Raw genomic sequence first — 15,618 nt, forward strand, 5'->3', positions numbered from 1 at the left:
CATTCCCTTAAAGTCTCATAAAAATGTGAAAATATTTTTCTGTCAGTGGAAAGATACTTCAGAAATGTCTATCAGTAGAAGGCTCTGTTAATGCTGTTTGGAAGGAAAAGTACTGGATCCAACTGTAGTTAACTAAAGAACATTTTGGAAGAATGCAGACATAGAGAATAACAGTGTCCAAAAAGAATGAAAATATTAGACCTTTGAGTTGAGCTGAAATAATTTTGCTTAAAAACTGTAATTTTTACCAATTTTTTATGCAGGCAATAGCTTGCAAAGTATTTATATCACATCTGGAGACCAGACTGAATGGTGAGCAGGTATGTGTGAAGACTGTCAGTGCTTGTATAGTATAGATCACTTTTCAGCTCTTGAATACTATGCAACAGTTAGAACCACTCAGCAAGCACAGATCAAAATACAAAATGAGGAACACATTCCAAATAGTCAAGCATTTTGATAGGCCTTACTCATCTATTGATAAATTTCTAGTTTCAACCTGTGTGTGACTAACAAAACAAAATGATCCTGAAATATATCAGCTACAGTGTTCACCTGATCTTTAAACCTAGTATTAGTCTGATTACTTTTGAGGGAAGGGGGAAACTTTTGATATCAGATGATGCAAATAATACCGCTTTTGTTGACATAACCACACTAGAACTTTATACCAAGGGAAATCATTGCCTACACTTGAGGATAAAATTCATTAGGTTTTTGACATGTGCTGAGACACAAAGATCTCATACTTTTATCATTGTCCTTGAATTCATAAGGTTTGGAGTATTGGCAATGTGGAGAAAGTAATTACTTTTGTCCCATTACTTTTCTCAGTTTTATTTGATTCTTTTAATATGGTAAAAAAAAATTTTCTCTCTCTTCAAATTTTTGTCATCCCTAGTTTCTCCCTCCGCTAAATTTGAAAACATATTTATTTTGCAGTATCTTTTTTTTTTTTTTTTTTTTAAAGATTTTATTTATTTATTTGACAGAGAGAAATTACAAGTACACTGAGAGGCAGGCAGAGAGAGAGAGAAGGAAGCAGGCTCCCCTCTGAGCAGAGAGCCTGATGCGGGACTCGATCCCAGGACCCTGAGATCATGACCTGAGCCGAAGGCAGCGGCTCAACCCACTGAGCCACCCAGGCGCCCCTGCAGTATCTTTTTAAAAGCCATTATATAACCCAAAATCTCTATTTGTGACCTTTTTCCTTTACCTTTTACATTATTATTATTATTAGATGTGAGTTTTTTTCAGGGACAGGATAATGACTGTATATCTCAAATATTGAAACTGTCACTGTTCAGTCATTTGCTTATCAATTAAACCTCAAATTTTCTTTTTTATTCATTTAAGAAAATTTGCAGCAATACATTTTTATCTTCCCAATTCTTTTTTTTTTTTTTTTTTTAAGACTTATTTATTTATTTGAGAGAGAGAGAGAGACAGAGAGTGTACAAGCAGGGAGACAAGCAGAGTGAGAGGGAGAAGCAGACTTCCCACTGACCTGAAAGCTCACCGTGGGGCTCCATCCCAGGACCTGGAGATCAGGACCTGAACCAAAGGCAGATGCTTAACCATCTGAGCCATCCACACCCACACACACACACACACACACACACACACACACCCTTTTTTTTTTTTTTTTTTTTTTTTAACTTTATTGAGTTATTTGCTCAGGAGAAGCAATGATTATAAGTGCTCACCAATGTCTGGCTTTCTCTGATATGTGAGGAATGGGATATTTGTATAGTTTCTAAGTACCTCCCCACAAAACTTATTAATTATCAAGAGGAAAAGTGTGTCTTCACTCTGGACAAGTACAGTAGATACTGCCTTAATCAAAAGGTCAAAGTGAAAATCTGCTGCGAAGAAACAAACTAAAATTGAGGTGGGAAGAACACTAAATCATTTCTGTGATATTCCTGCCGAAGATAACACAACCTGAATCTAATCATGAAGACATATCTGGGAAACCCACACCAAGGGAACTTCTACAAAATAGCTGGCCTGTAATCTTCACAGTCATCAAGGCCTTGAAAATCAAGGAAAAACTAAGAAACTGTTCTAGATTAAAGGATACCAGAGACATGGCAACTAAGTACAATGTATAATCCTGAACAGAATCTTTTTGCTCTAATGAATATGATTGGGGTCTTTGGCATAATCTAGATGGCACCTGAGAGTTAGATGGTAGTGATGTATTACTGACTTATAAATGGTTCAGGAAAAGAAGATTCTTTGCTCTCTTCTTGAAACTTTGCTGTGAGTTTGAGATTGATTTTTAAGAAGGGGCAGGGAGGGTGAGGAAAGATGTAGTTTCTGGAATCCTAATGCCTGGGTTAGATTCCTGACCCTACCACTTGTTATTACTTTCCTTGTGTCTCAGTTCATCATCTATAAAATTAGAATAAAAAATGGTATCCTACAACCTTGCATGAGGTTTAAGTGAGTAAATGCACTTAGAGTGCGAAGCGTAGTACATGCAGTAGATATTAGCGATTACTTGGATGTATTTCTGGAATAAAGGGTTCCCAGTATACCAGTGGGTAAACCCAATTACTTGGGTTTATTTCTGGAACAAGAATGGGTTCCCAGTGTATCAAAGAGCAGTGTTTAGAATCTTGGCTTATTTATTCTTTGTGGTGCTAAAGTGACCTTGATACTGATGGAGTTTAGAAATATGAAGCCAACAGTATACCCCAAGTCTGTACATTGAAATCAATGTAGACCCTAATTTTTTATTTGAGTGGCTAGAGAGTTTAAAAACCAACAATAGCTGTTTTGTTTTAGTTTGATATTCCAGTGACTGTTCAAAGGCTCTTCAGCCTCGTACCAACAGGAAACAAAACCTCGCTTGTTTGTTTTACTCTGAAGTTCCACCCGTCCTTTCACGTTGAAGTCTTGTTCTTGCCTCCACATTCTTCATCCCTGGGACCCGAAAAAACTTCAACACGTAACCAGTAATTATGGGAGCATCTTTGGAGTCATATAGTCCCAATCTGGAATTCTGTCTCTCCACTTACTTTTGACCTTGAACAAGAAACCAATCTATCTCCAGGCCTCCGCTTTCTCACCAGGTAAACTGGAGATAACTGTAGTACCTCCTTCACGATGTTGTTGACGGCGCGTAAAGTGCGTCGCCCCCGGTATGTGCTGTAAAACTGACCGCTTGCCCCCCACCCCTGTCCCCCACTCCCATTGCCCCTGCTGTTGCCCTCAGAAAGTCAGTCAAAAGGATAGGCAGATGGATGGCCAGAAGTTCCACTACCTTATTTGTGGGGAAGGGAGAATTAATGACTTACGTCTCTAGTTTTATTCTCATTTCTAGTGAAATAAGGGCTGTCCTTTTCAGCTCATGCCCCAAACTCTTCCAGAAAGAAAACTGGGGCGGGGGGCAGAATGGCATCCCAATGTGGCAAAGCTTAATCATGACCGCAGCATTTTTGACATTTCCCGGTACTTCACAGCTATCGTGCTATCTACCCTTTACTCTCTTGTACCTTTTAAAAATGAGTTATTTTAGTATGACTTAGGACAAAATACAGCTATTAGGACAGGGACAAAAAAATCTCTAAATGTAAATTTCCTGTCTTATTTTAATATATTCCTAGAAATAAAAACATAGAATGTATATAAATTATTCAAGTAACACTATTCATGGAGAAATTCACACTCCACCCAATTTCAAGGAGAAGATCCAAAGTGTTTGGTAAAAAATGGTGGAAAATGTCATCTCTGCCTTCCCTAAAAGTTGTAATTTTGTGGACTGTTTTAGGGGATCGACTGTCACAGGCCACCAAAAGGGCACAAGGCCATAAGCCACAAACCGGGCCCATGCAGATGCTCATTCCAGTATAAGACTCCTTGGCTGTGGTGTAGAGCCTGGCTACTCCTGCAGTCTGTGAGGGTTTTTGTTGTTGTTTTTTAGTTGTGGTTTCTAACCTGGACAGCACTCTCACTGCAGTGCAAACTTTACTCAGCCTCTGTGTGAATGGGCGCTATTCAAGGCTTCCCATGGCCTTGTGTTTAATGGACCGCAAATCCTCTGACTGTGCTGCCTGTGAGTCCTGTTGAACTTGACTTTAAGGAGAAGGCTACACCCGACTGCTTGTCCAGCTCTCAGTGCACCAGACCTGTAATTGAAAGAAGTTTTAAAGAGGTGCTTAGGAGAAGTTAACTTGAAGCATTTTTTTCACACTTCTTACCTGTAAGGTACTTTCTAAGCCGTTTCTAAGCCCACATTCATTTTTTATTACTCTCTGTATTGCGATGCCGCTGTGATCATTATTTCTTGTTGGGTGAATACGAGTTTTGGAGGCAGATACCTGAATTGAGGCCCAGGTCTTTCACTTATTGGTTATGTAATCTTGGGCCAGTTACCTTATTCATTCATTCATTCAGTATTTATTGAATGTCTGTGTGTGCCAGGCACTATTTTAAGCAGTGGAGATATGACCGTGGATAAGTAAATATGCTGTAACATGCTTACGTTCTAGTCAAGGAAGACAAATAACTGAAATTAATGAACACAGCTATGTAGTGTATCAGTGATAATCACTGACAGAAAATAAACCGTGAGTCTCAGTATCCTCATTATAAAATGAAGCAAACTACCATCTCACAGGATGGTTAGATGAGTGAACACCCATGAAGGCCTGGGGATAGAAGAGGGTGGATGAGACAGTCAGTTTACCCAAAGGAAGCTTGGTGACAGTCTAGTAAATGAGAGATTTCTTCCCAGAGCCTTGTGACCTTATAGAGTACAGCAAGTGTTATTGTTATCTGATTATCAGATTGCCTAGAATCATCTGTGTGTGTAATTTATCCCAAGCCATCCCTCTCTTCATTCAGTAGGTGCCTTTCCTATTAATGAATAACATGTGAATGAAACTAAAAAATCGAATTCTGTTTTCCTCTTGACACACAGAATTTGGAAGATTCCACTATCATAGTAGTCTTTCCCCTTTACTACCTCTGTTAGTGGTTTGCTTATTTATTTATTCATTCATTCATTCATTTAAGATTTTGTTTATTTATTTGACAGAGAGAGCGCTCACAAGTAGGCAGAGAGGCAGGCAGAGAGAGAGAGGGGGAAGCAGGCTCCCTGCTGAAAAGAGAGCCTGACTCAGGGCTTGATTCCAGGACCCTGGGATCATGACCTTAAGCCAAAGAGGCTTAACCCACTGAGCCACCCAGGCACCCCTATTATTTTTTTTAAAGTAATCTCTACCCCCAACATTGGGCTTGAAGTCACCATGAAGTATCGCACACTCTCCACCGACTGAGCCAACCAGGTGCCCTTGTGATTATTTTAAGTATTTATAAGGTCTTAATGTTATTGGGTGGCAATATTTGCAATTATGAGAACTAATAGGTTTGAACTTTGCCAGTCATCAGGTCTTTTCTCTTGTGGACATTCTGTGAAGGATGAACACAGGCAGTCTGTGTCCCACCGCCTGTCACTTCTAATTCTCCCATGGTTTGGTTTTCTGTACCTTGACTTCAGTGTTGATTTTGGAAGAAGAGAAGATGTTCCTAAAAATTTTGCACTTGATTTCTGAACCATCGTGTTGCAACAATATGGTTTTAGGTTTTGATTGCTTTTCTGTTCATTTTTAAAAAAGTCTTTTCTCCTGCCAAAATCCATGCTAGCATTTGACTTTGCTGCACCCCCATCCCTCACCCCAATTTGCCCTTAATGTATTAACTCTTAATCTGTAAGGTGTTTCATCATTTTTTTCCAACTTGATTATCTTTACTGGCTTCTCCCATCTGCTCTCGTATCTTTATTTTTGGCTTCACCTCTTCGTGTTATGTAAAAGCCAGCTGAATGACCTTTTACCTTTTCATCTTTTCCAACTTGTTCTCAAGCAAATATTCTAAATTTTGCGCTGTTGGACCACCTTCATTAGCTAATAGGACTCAGACCCCCAGGGACTAAGCAAATTGGGTATTATGTTAAAACAGTCTTTTTTCCCCTAAAGAGATTCTTTTTGAATTAAAAAAAAATCCTGTGCTTATATACTAGCCTAGTAAAACCGTAGAAAATTATGGAAGATTAATCTGAGAGCAGTTCTTTTTGAGTGGCAGAGTCTATTGAAATCAGGATTGCAAGTTGAGAAAAGCACTGAGCATTAAGGGAGCACTCATTCATGTTTGGTTGATTTATTCCCTGTGCAGACGGATGGTGGTAGTAGGAGGTGTAATTCACAGCACCAGCTCTTAGCCGGGGGCCCCGCATGAGTGGTAGTGGGAGTCTGGTGTGTCTGTGGAGTGTAATGATGCCTGTGTTCCAGCACTCAATTTTTCTACCCCTTTGCTTCAACACTGAAGTGCTTTTTAAAAATGTGAATAAAAGAGGTCTGTATATAAAAATTATTGTATGAGATAATTTTAACAGTTTTCAGTGTGATCAAAATATTATTTTTTTAAATGGTCCTAATTTTCTATGTTCATATTTTTAAATCTTCAGTTATCATTCGAGTACAAAGTCTTCATGGGGTTTTTTGTTTGTTTGTTTGTTTGTTTCCTGGTGGTATGGTTTAATTCTAAGGTGGCCGGCCAGCTTACAATGTTGCTGCAGACTTGATCAGTTATGGCATTATTTTATACTTCTTTTTTATTTCAATCACGTATCATCAAACTACTGGTGTTAATAATCATTTCTGAAAAGCTCCTGGCTTGGTTTCCACGCCCTGCTCAACAACCACTATGCCTCACCCCCATTCTACTTTTCTCTTCTCTCTTACTTCCTTTTTTTTTTCCCCAGCACCTGTCTCCTGCCACATGCCCATCAAACCTAATTGCAGCTTTGGAAGGGCTTTGGTAAGACAGTTCCGTGGCCCTTATGTCCCTTAGGGATTTAATTCGGGTGGGATGTGCATGTGGCCCTCGAGCCATGTCAGTGACTGCCACAGCTCCCAGATTCTAAGGGCTGGTCACCCTAGGCCCTAAAGTTGTTTCAAGTCTAGGGCAATTTAGTCTCAGGATGGATATAGCAGGAATAATACAATTTGGGTCATTTTGTCAATGGAAATTAACTTCTAGTTCTTCTGCTAATTTTGTATAAAAATCTGTGACATGCAGACTATTTTTAGTCTCCCTCAAATTATAGTGCTTTAAAACAATTTTCATGAGTGTTAATTTTTTTCTTTTACAACTGAGTAATATTACTGTCATTGAATTACTAATTATATATTTTTTTAACAGCACTTCTTTGATATCGTTTAAACATTGGCCTCGTGTCTACCTCTTAGAGAAATTAAAGGTGAAATATGAGAACCCAACATAGGACTCTGGGGTTCATAAATGTGGGTTAATTTTTTTTCTTGAAATGAAAAACACAACTATAATATAGTAAGTCATCTGCCTTCTTAAAATTCTGTTATTCTTAAAATACAGTACTTTTTTTCTCCAGACTTAAAAAGAGATCTGTGCTCTTACGCATTTTAGGAAATAAATCACCCTTAATCTAAAAATCTGTTGATTAACGCTTATTATCATATAGGGGTATTTGCTTCCTATCTTGTTCCTTTTCATTTCTTAAACAAATATTTTAAATGTACAGAAAAATACAAAGACACTTTGTATATGGAACCCCTATATAATGATACCCAGATTTAAAACGTTAATGTTTGCCATATTTTTTTCTAGTTTTTGTCCTTGGCCTTGTTTATATGCATATATATGTGCATATATTGAAACATAATTGAGATATTATGTATACAGTTTTATATTCTATCTTCATTTAACATTTTAAGTATTTTTCCATGTCATTAAAAAAGTTTTAATGGTTTCTTGCAACACTAAATTTGTTCTAGTATATGGACAGGTTTTTTTGTTTTTAAATGGTGATGATACTATTCCTACTTAATTAATTTTACATTATGCTTCCAGTTCTTTTGACTTTATATATCACATACTTTACATGACTCAAAACACTTTTTCCCAAAAAAAACCCTGCAGGTTGCAACTCATTAGTACAAAATCAATTTAGCAGGTTGTATCAGCATTCAAAAAAATTAGAAAAGATCAGAGTATTTCTAATGCTTCTTTGGCAAAAACTGTGCACATTGCAGGCGATCCTGACGTTTCAGTTTTCTGTATATAAACCTTAAAAAAATGTGTCTAGGAGTTGCAGTCACTGTCCTAAAGTGCTATTAGGAATCTCATCGATCAACCCACCTCCTGTATGTTAGTTTTGACATTTATCTTTGGTGCTTACATTGTTTGGATTGGCTTATTGGAATTGGATATATTTAAAGTGGCGTAATAGAATAGTAAAGCTCTATAGCTGTAGGTGTTAGCATCTGAGGGAGTTCTTATTGTGGGGGTCTGAGTGGTACCGATTTTTTTGCCTTTAGTTTTATTTCGAGGCACTTTGAGCTGACTCAAAGGTGATGGTCCCTTCTTTGTACATGGCTAAACTCTTTCCTTAATATTTGACTATAAATGTACCAGAGGATTGTGATTTGGATCATAGCATAAGTTAGAATTCTGAACTCTTGAGCATACATCTCAAAAGTTTTCTCTCATGCCCCAGTTCTGCCATCCTACCTCAACTCTCCATCTGGAACTAATCCCTACCTTCTGTTCAAAGTGAGGACAGCCTTCTCTCACGGGCACTGATGCAGCAGTGAATTCATTCACTTCTCCTAAATGAGGAAACAAAACACATAAACACTCCAGTATATTGAGTTCTCTCTATTTAAAACTTAAGGAGTCGATCCTTTAATGTGGTATAATTCTCATATATGGTAACTTTCCAGTGTAGCATTAAAATCTCAGCCTGTTTTTTAGAGTATGTTGGGGCTTTTCTCCTGTGTGGCTGTCGCTTTTAAAGAATATACTCTGATTTAGGAAGAGGGACTCAAGACGCAGAGCTGACTGGCTCAGTGTGGCAAATGGAGAACAGCAGAGATGAGGAAAGTCGGGAATAGTAGTGGGGCTGTTTGGGTGGGATGTGTGAGATGCAGAATCTGCTGTTCTACTTCTTGAACCTATTTATTCTCTCATCTTGCGTGGTTTTTTTTTTTTGTTTTTTTTGTTTTTTTTTTTTTTTTTTTGAGACCTGCTCTATGTCAGTTACTCTGCTAGGTGCAGGGCATCCAAAGATGGCAAGCCTGAGTACCTTCAAGGTTGCCACAGGCCTGTGAGGTATATAGTACCTGTGAGCCAATAATTAAATAGTAAGGCCATATAAAGCCCGAGTGAGCCTAGGCTTTGGGGTCCAAAATGACCTCCATCATGCATGCTTGTTCACACTTCTTTCTGGGTATCTGCAGAGACCCCTTTTATTTGTTTGTGGACCCACTGTGTTCCTTCATGTGGTTACTCATCCTTCCTCTGTCCCCTACGTGAAGGAATTCTCCAAGATTCCTTTTCCCCTCTCATCCTTTCCCTTCCCTCTTTTCTCTTCTCAAAAACTCATCCATCAATTCCTACTAATTCAGCCATCACCTCTTCGAAGATGCTTCCCAAATCTGTAGCCACGGCATTTCCAGCTACCTGCTGGGCATCTCCATCTGGAAGTCTTTCTTGCATTCAAAGTTAACATGTCCAAAACTGAGCTCATTAATTCCCCATTAGCTCTCTTTTTTCTTCCAGTCCCCATGAATGCTAGCAGCATCATCTCGGGGAAACAGGTCTGAACCTCACATTCATCCCTTGTCTTTCCTTCACTGCAGGAGGGTCGCCCCTCATGCAGTCAGCTGGCCAGACTAGCCTGTTCCACGTCCGTGCTGTGGCCATCATTCAGCTCTTTTCCATCGCTGCTGCCGCTGCCCTAATTGAGGCCCTCATTATCTCCCACCTGGACTATTGGAAGAAGCTACTCCGAACTAATCTTCCCTGTCCTTTCCATTGCACCCAGTGCGCTACTGCCAGAGGAACAATATCAGGCCCGGAATAACAGTTTTAGTCTTTAGCTCTGATCCCATTACTCCCTTGCTGACAAACCATCCATGCCTTCAGATTGCCTGCAGACCAAAGTCCCACCTCCGAACCTGACTCCGAAAGCCCTTCATTCTTTACGCTGTCTTTTTTCTGGGCCTGTTCACCTTCACATATTGCCCGGTGGGTAGCCCCCACAGCTCCGGAACCTGCTCCTCATTCTTCTACCTTCTTAGCATGCATAACCTGTCTTTTTTCTCCTCAGATACCACTCTTTCCAATCCATTAACCCCATTCCAGTCCTGCCTCCATTCTCTGCTCAGGGGAGTCTGACCAACCCTCGGGCTCCATCTGAATGCTACCTCTACTGTCAGGAGCACCTCTTGCGAGAAACGGTTTTCTTTCTTCTTTGGTGTACTGGTAGCTTTTTGTTACTCTGCTACCTTTGGTATCTGTTGCTTGTTATTATTCAGCTTAAACATATTAGAACCTATTATTATAATTCTTTAATTATATCACTTCTTGTATGCCTCTCATGTTTGGTACATATATATTGAAGAAATGGAATTTGAGAGGCTACGTGGAAAGGTGTCAAGGGCGCCTGGGTGTCTTAGTCCATTAAGCATCTGACTCTTGACTTTGGCATAAGTCATGATCTCTGGGCGGTGAGATCAATCCCTGCATCAGGCTCTGTGCTGGGCAGGGAGGCTGCTTAAGATTGTCTCTTTCTCTCTCCCCCTTCTCAGTCTCCCTCTCCTCTTCAAAAAAGAGGTGGGGGGGCATAGCTATGATTTGAGGACTGAAATACAGAACTGAAAGGAAGGTAGTAGCTGTGGAAAGATATGATGATGCAGTTAGCCATAAAACCATAATGTGAGAAGGATATAGAACTGGGTTGCACGGAGTTTGACCTATTCAGTCCTTATGTCCATCACGAAATGGTGTAGCTGTAAGAATATTAGTGTGTGTTTGCTCTTTCTATCTGTTGTAGATCTAGAGCAGAATTTTAGAGGGGGCCAAGTCCTTCCTACCCTGCCCCCAAATTCAGCTACAGATTTTTCAGGATGATATTATTTGAAATTAGTGCTCTATCCATATTGGCTAATTTTCCAGGACTACATAGTATCCACCATCGATTTAAATCGAATTGCAATATTACTTTAGATTTGGTACCTCTCTCACTTGTCCACCCCCATATTTCTACCCCCATATTTCTCACTGACTACTGTAAAAGCTCCTAACACGGCTCCTCATACCCACTTTGTTTTCCTCCTTCCTCTTCACCCAAGTCATTTTTCCACTGATGATAAGATTTTTTTGTTTTTTGGTTTTTTTTTTGTTTTTAAATATCTGATTATGTCACCCGCTGCTTAATAAAAACTACAATGGCTTCTCACCACTCTTTGGATAAAGAGCAAAAGTCTTCATGTGGCCTGCTTAACCTATGTGGTCTAGTCCCAGCTGTCTCCAGCTTCATTTCATACAGTGCTCTCAGCCTCACATATGCCTGGTTTTGCGTTGCAGGTATACTCCTCGTGTCTGTTCCCATCCCACTGACCCCTCTTACATCTCTTCTGCCTTTGGGTATCAGCTTAGCCATCACCTCCTCATGGAAGCCTCTGACTTTCCTCTCTAGGTCAGTTCCCCTTTTTTAAACTCTCCCAGTATCATCTTTTTCCTTTGTGGCATTTACTGCCATTGTAATTCTGCATTTCTCTGTGATTCTTCCATTATTTCCAGTCTTTTCCATTAGCCTGCAAGTTCCACAAGCTCCATGCCTGGTTTTGCTCACCATTGTGTCTGTGCCTCACACAGTGCCTAATTTATGGACAGTGTCCAGTCTGAATTAGTTGAATGAATGAATGATGAGGTTTTAGTTGACATGAGCTAAAAGGAACACAATTCTATAGAACTTCAGTAAATAAGATTTCAAGGTATTAATATTGCTTTCATTCATGACATTCTAATTTTGATGACAATAAAGGATTCTTCCAATTTCGGGGCCTATTATATATACTGTAGAGTATTGGATAATTAAATAAGTGAAGTGAGATCATGAAGAATCCCAGAGGAAGAAGAAACTTCAAATGTCAAATAGTCCAGGCGTGTATGTCAGGGGCTGTGCAGTTTCCCGAATGTCTCTGTTAACGGGACTCAGCATCACCAGAGGCTGCTTTGGTTTTTTTTTTTGTTTTTTGTTTGTTTGTTTGTTTGTTTTTTAATTTCTTCATGTTGAATCAATATTGGCCTGCTCTGTTTTCATATTTTCTATCCAGTTGTGTCAGTTTCTATAGTAGTTCTGTCTCCTACCCAGATGGAGCCCTTTCAGATGAATAGACCCCTCTCATGCCTTCCGCCAGCTTTCCTTCTCCCAACTCTTCCCCTCACATGCTATGCTCCTGCCATGTTGGTTCTGGAAATAGCTACGCCCCCGTCTTTCCTCCAAACCTTCACCCATACTGTTTCTTCTTTGGAATACCTTCTTTTTGCCCCTTCACTTCCCCTTTCAGCTTTAGCTCCCCTGGCTACTGCCTCCTCATCCTGAAGTCTCAGGGAAGTCTCCTTCACCCCTCTCCGCCCCCATTTATGTTAGTGGCCCCTTCTCTGTGCTCCCCCAGCCCTTGTTCATCCTGTAAGGTAGCTCATGCCACATTTTATTGGGATTCTTTTTTTAAAGATTTTATTTATTTATCAGAGAGAGAGAGGGAGAGAGCGAGCACAGGCAGACAGAATGGCAGGCAGAGGCAGAGGGAGAAGCAGGCTCCCTGCTGAGCAAGGAGCCCGATGTGGGACTCGATCCCAGGACGCTGGGATCATGACCTGAGCCGAAGGCAGCTGCTTAACCAACTGAGCTACCCAGGCGTCCCTTTATTGGGATTTTTAATCCAGACTCTATTTATCCATCAGAAGGGAGACCACAGCTCACCAGCGCTCACCATCAGGCCCTCGTCCACTGTTGTTTACACCATGCCTAACCTGCTGTAAGTGTTCAGTGCCTCTTTGCCTGAATAAATTTGAGAACACCAACCTAACTATGCTCTAAGCTAGCATCCAGAGCTTTTTCTACAGGCATGCATGTGGCACTAGAGGAATTCACCATCTTCTAGCCATGCTCTGGCTCATCAGTGTCCCTCCTGTAGAGAGGCACTGAGAGAAACTCATGCTGTTTCAGGCAGAGTACAGCCTGATCTAGATGAGAACTAGTATCTCTGTATTATAGAATCCCAAGGATTTTTTTATGCTCAGAAGCAAAAGTTCGTATTCTCGTTTGGTTGTGAGCTCATTTTTGAGCTGCAGACTTTTATCAGTTTATCTTGGTGCTTTTTTTTCTTAAGGGTGTTAATGAAGTAAATTTCAAGAAGTGGTGTTTGGAAGCAGTTTTTTAATTTACTTAAGCTGTTAAGCTCTTCTCTGGGTCGTTAACTACTGTCAGAAGGTGGGCTTTTCTGACTCTTCCCTTGGTTTCTGTCAGCCAGTCCACTACAATTTCTCTTCCTGACCTTTTCAGAATGCTTTCTCGAAGTGGCAAATGTTTCACTGATGCATGATGAAGTTTGCAGGGGATGGGGGAAGAATTTCTCGACTTTTGTTATTTTGGGAGGTAGGAGAGGAGATTTATAGGCAATTATGTATGCCTGTGGAGTGGGCTAGACTTTGAGAGACAGGAGTAGAAATGGATTAGAAGAGAGAAAAACTATGAGTTGAGAAAAAAAAATAGGTGGCAAAAAAGTAATAAGGACAGCGAATGTAGTTTTCTGATTATGTGATCACCTACCACATGCTTCCACAGTATTAGATACTTTCTTCTTGTTGCTTTTTCCATAAAATGACGATGGAAAGTGGACATCATCAGCCTCATTTTATAGCGGAGGTAGCAGTCTCCGAGTCCTACAGCTAGTGAATGGAGGAGTTGTTTTTTTTTTTTTAAACCTATTTCTAAAGCTACAGTCTTCTCATTATTAGCAAATAATTTTGTACATGAGATGAAGCAGATTGGAGAGTCATGAGAGCATACTGGTTAAGAGTGTATATAGATTCTAGGGCATCTGGGTGGCTCAGTTGGTTGAGTGACTGCGTTCGGCTCAGGTCATGATCCCGGAGTCCCAGGATCCAGTCCCGCATCGGGCTCTCTGCTCGGCGGAGAGTCTGCTTCTCCCTCTGACCTTCCCCCTCTCGTGTTCTCAGTCTCTCTCTCATTCTCTCCCTCTCAGATAAACAAAATCTCAAAAAAAATTTTTTTTCTTTCTAAAAAGAGTGTGTATAGATTGTAGAGTCAGTTGGTCTGGACTCAGATCTTGGCTTTGTCAAGGCTCTACTGCCTACCCGCTGTGAGCAAGTTGCTTACCTTCTCTGAGTGCCTCATTCTTCCCCATTCATCTGCAAAATTGGGGTAATTGTGGTACTTTCCTCTTGGAGTTTTTGTGAATTAATTTAGTTAATATAGAGTCAACCCTTAGAACAGTTCCTGGCATATATGAAGCACTCTATGAGTATTCGTTGCCCTTCGTCTTCTTCATCCTCCTCCCCTCCTGCTCCCCCCGCCCCTTTCCTCTTTCCTCTTTCTTCTTTCTTCTTCGTTTGGGTGTGTGTCTCCTATGGAAGGTCCCATCTCTGAGAACTTTGAGGAAGGCATCAAAACTGTTACCAGAGCCATTTCATTAGCATGATGTAGTCAGACTTTTCTCCAGCTCCTCACCCTCCTGGAGGTCTTACTGTGTTATTATATCCCTCATCCCTCCCCAGGTTCAACCCCCAAAACACAAGCACGCACATACAGCCTCGTCTTCCTCTTTTCCCTTTCTCCAGGTAAGAGCCGATTCAGACCTTCTCCTTAATAGTATTATCTAAAATGGGAAGAATAAAGATTCACCTTGGGCAGTGCATTAATAAGGATCTAGCAGCCTAAGTTAAAATTTGTAATTCAAAGCAGAAAACTGAGGAAGTGTTCCTGCTCCCGCTTTACATTAACTTATTATAAAATAGGGTGCTGCCCAGCCTCCCTGCCATTTGGGTCTACAGGATTTAAGTGGAGAGATACAGGACAATGAGAAGCTTTGGCTATTTCTGATGATTATTTGTTTCTGTTCGGTATAAGTTAATTACTATAAATTAGCTGCTTTTTCCTAAGAAATTAGAACTTCCTTTTAAAAATTACTAACTCCTCAAACTTGCTGACGATCACTTACTAGATTGAGGGGAAAGTATAATTAGCGAAAGAGCTATATCTGTTCCTTTGCAGAAAGCCTGAAGATCTGCCTTATTTTGAAACCAGGAAGGTTACAAAGGGGCCCTTTTTAAAATTTCTGTTTGGAGGCATGAGGGGCAACGATTTTTCTTAAGTAATGAACTAACTCATTAATTTTGGCTATGTTAACTTAATTAATTTAAATTAATTCTTTGTTCAACATTTACCAAAGAGGGCTTAATAATTTAATGAAGTATAATACAATTTTAATACTTTTTTCCACAACACTCAAGAACTATATTTGTGTGTTATTTATGTATGTATACATAGTATCTATTTGATTAGTGCTCATTAGCATTGTTCTAAATATTAATTTATTATAATATATTGCCCATAGTTTCCTTCTTTCTTCTTTCTCTCTTTCTTTCTATGTTGCCATTTAGTTCTTATATGACAACCATTTACAATATTTGAGGAAAAAAAAAAAACCAATGTATTCCTGGCCTTAGTTATAGTAGAAATTATGAAAATTCAATACT

General features: G+C 39.9%; 1 protein-coding gene across 3 annotated transcripts in view; it reads left to right on the forward strand.

The window, feature by feature from the left end:
* The window catches only part of PDSS2 (decaprenyl diphosphate synthase subunit 2), a 259,683-nt gene that overhangs the window by 94,673 nt on the left and 149,392 nt on the right, over window positions 1–15,618 (forward strand). The gene's annotated exons all lie outside the window — the stretch shown is intronic.

The sequence above is a fragment of the Mustela lutreola genome, chromosome 6 (assembly GCF_030435805.1).
Source record: "Mustela lutreola isolate mMusLut2 chromosome 6, mMusLut2.pri, whole genome shotgun sequence".
NCBI classification, from domain to species: Eukaryota; Metazoa; Chordata; class Mammalia; order Carnivora; family Mustelidae; genus Mustela; species Mustela lutreola.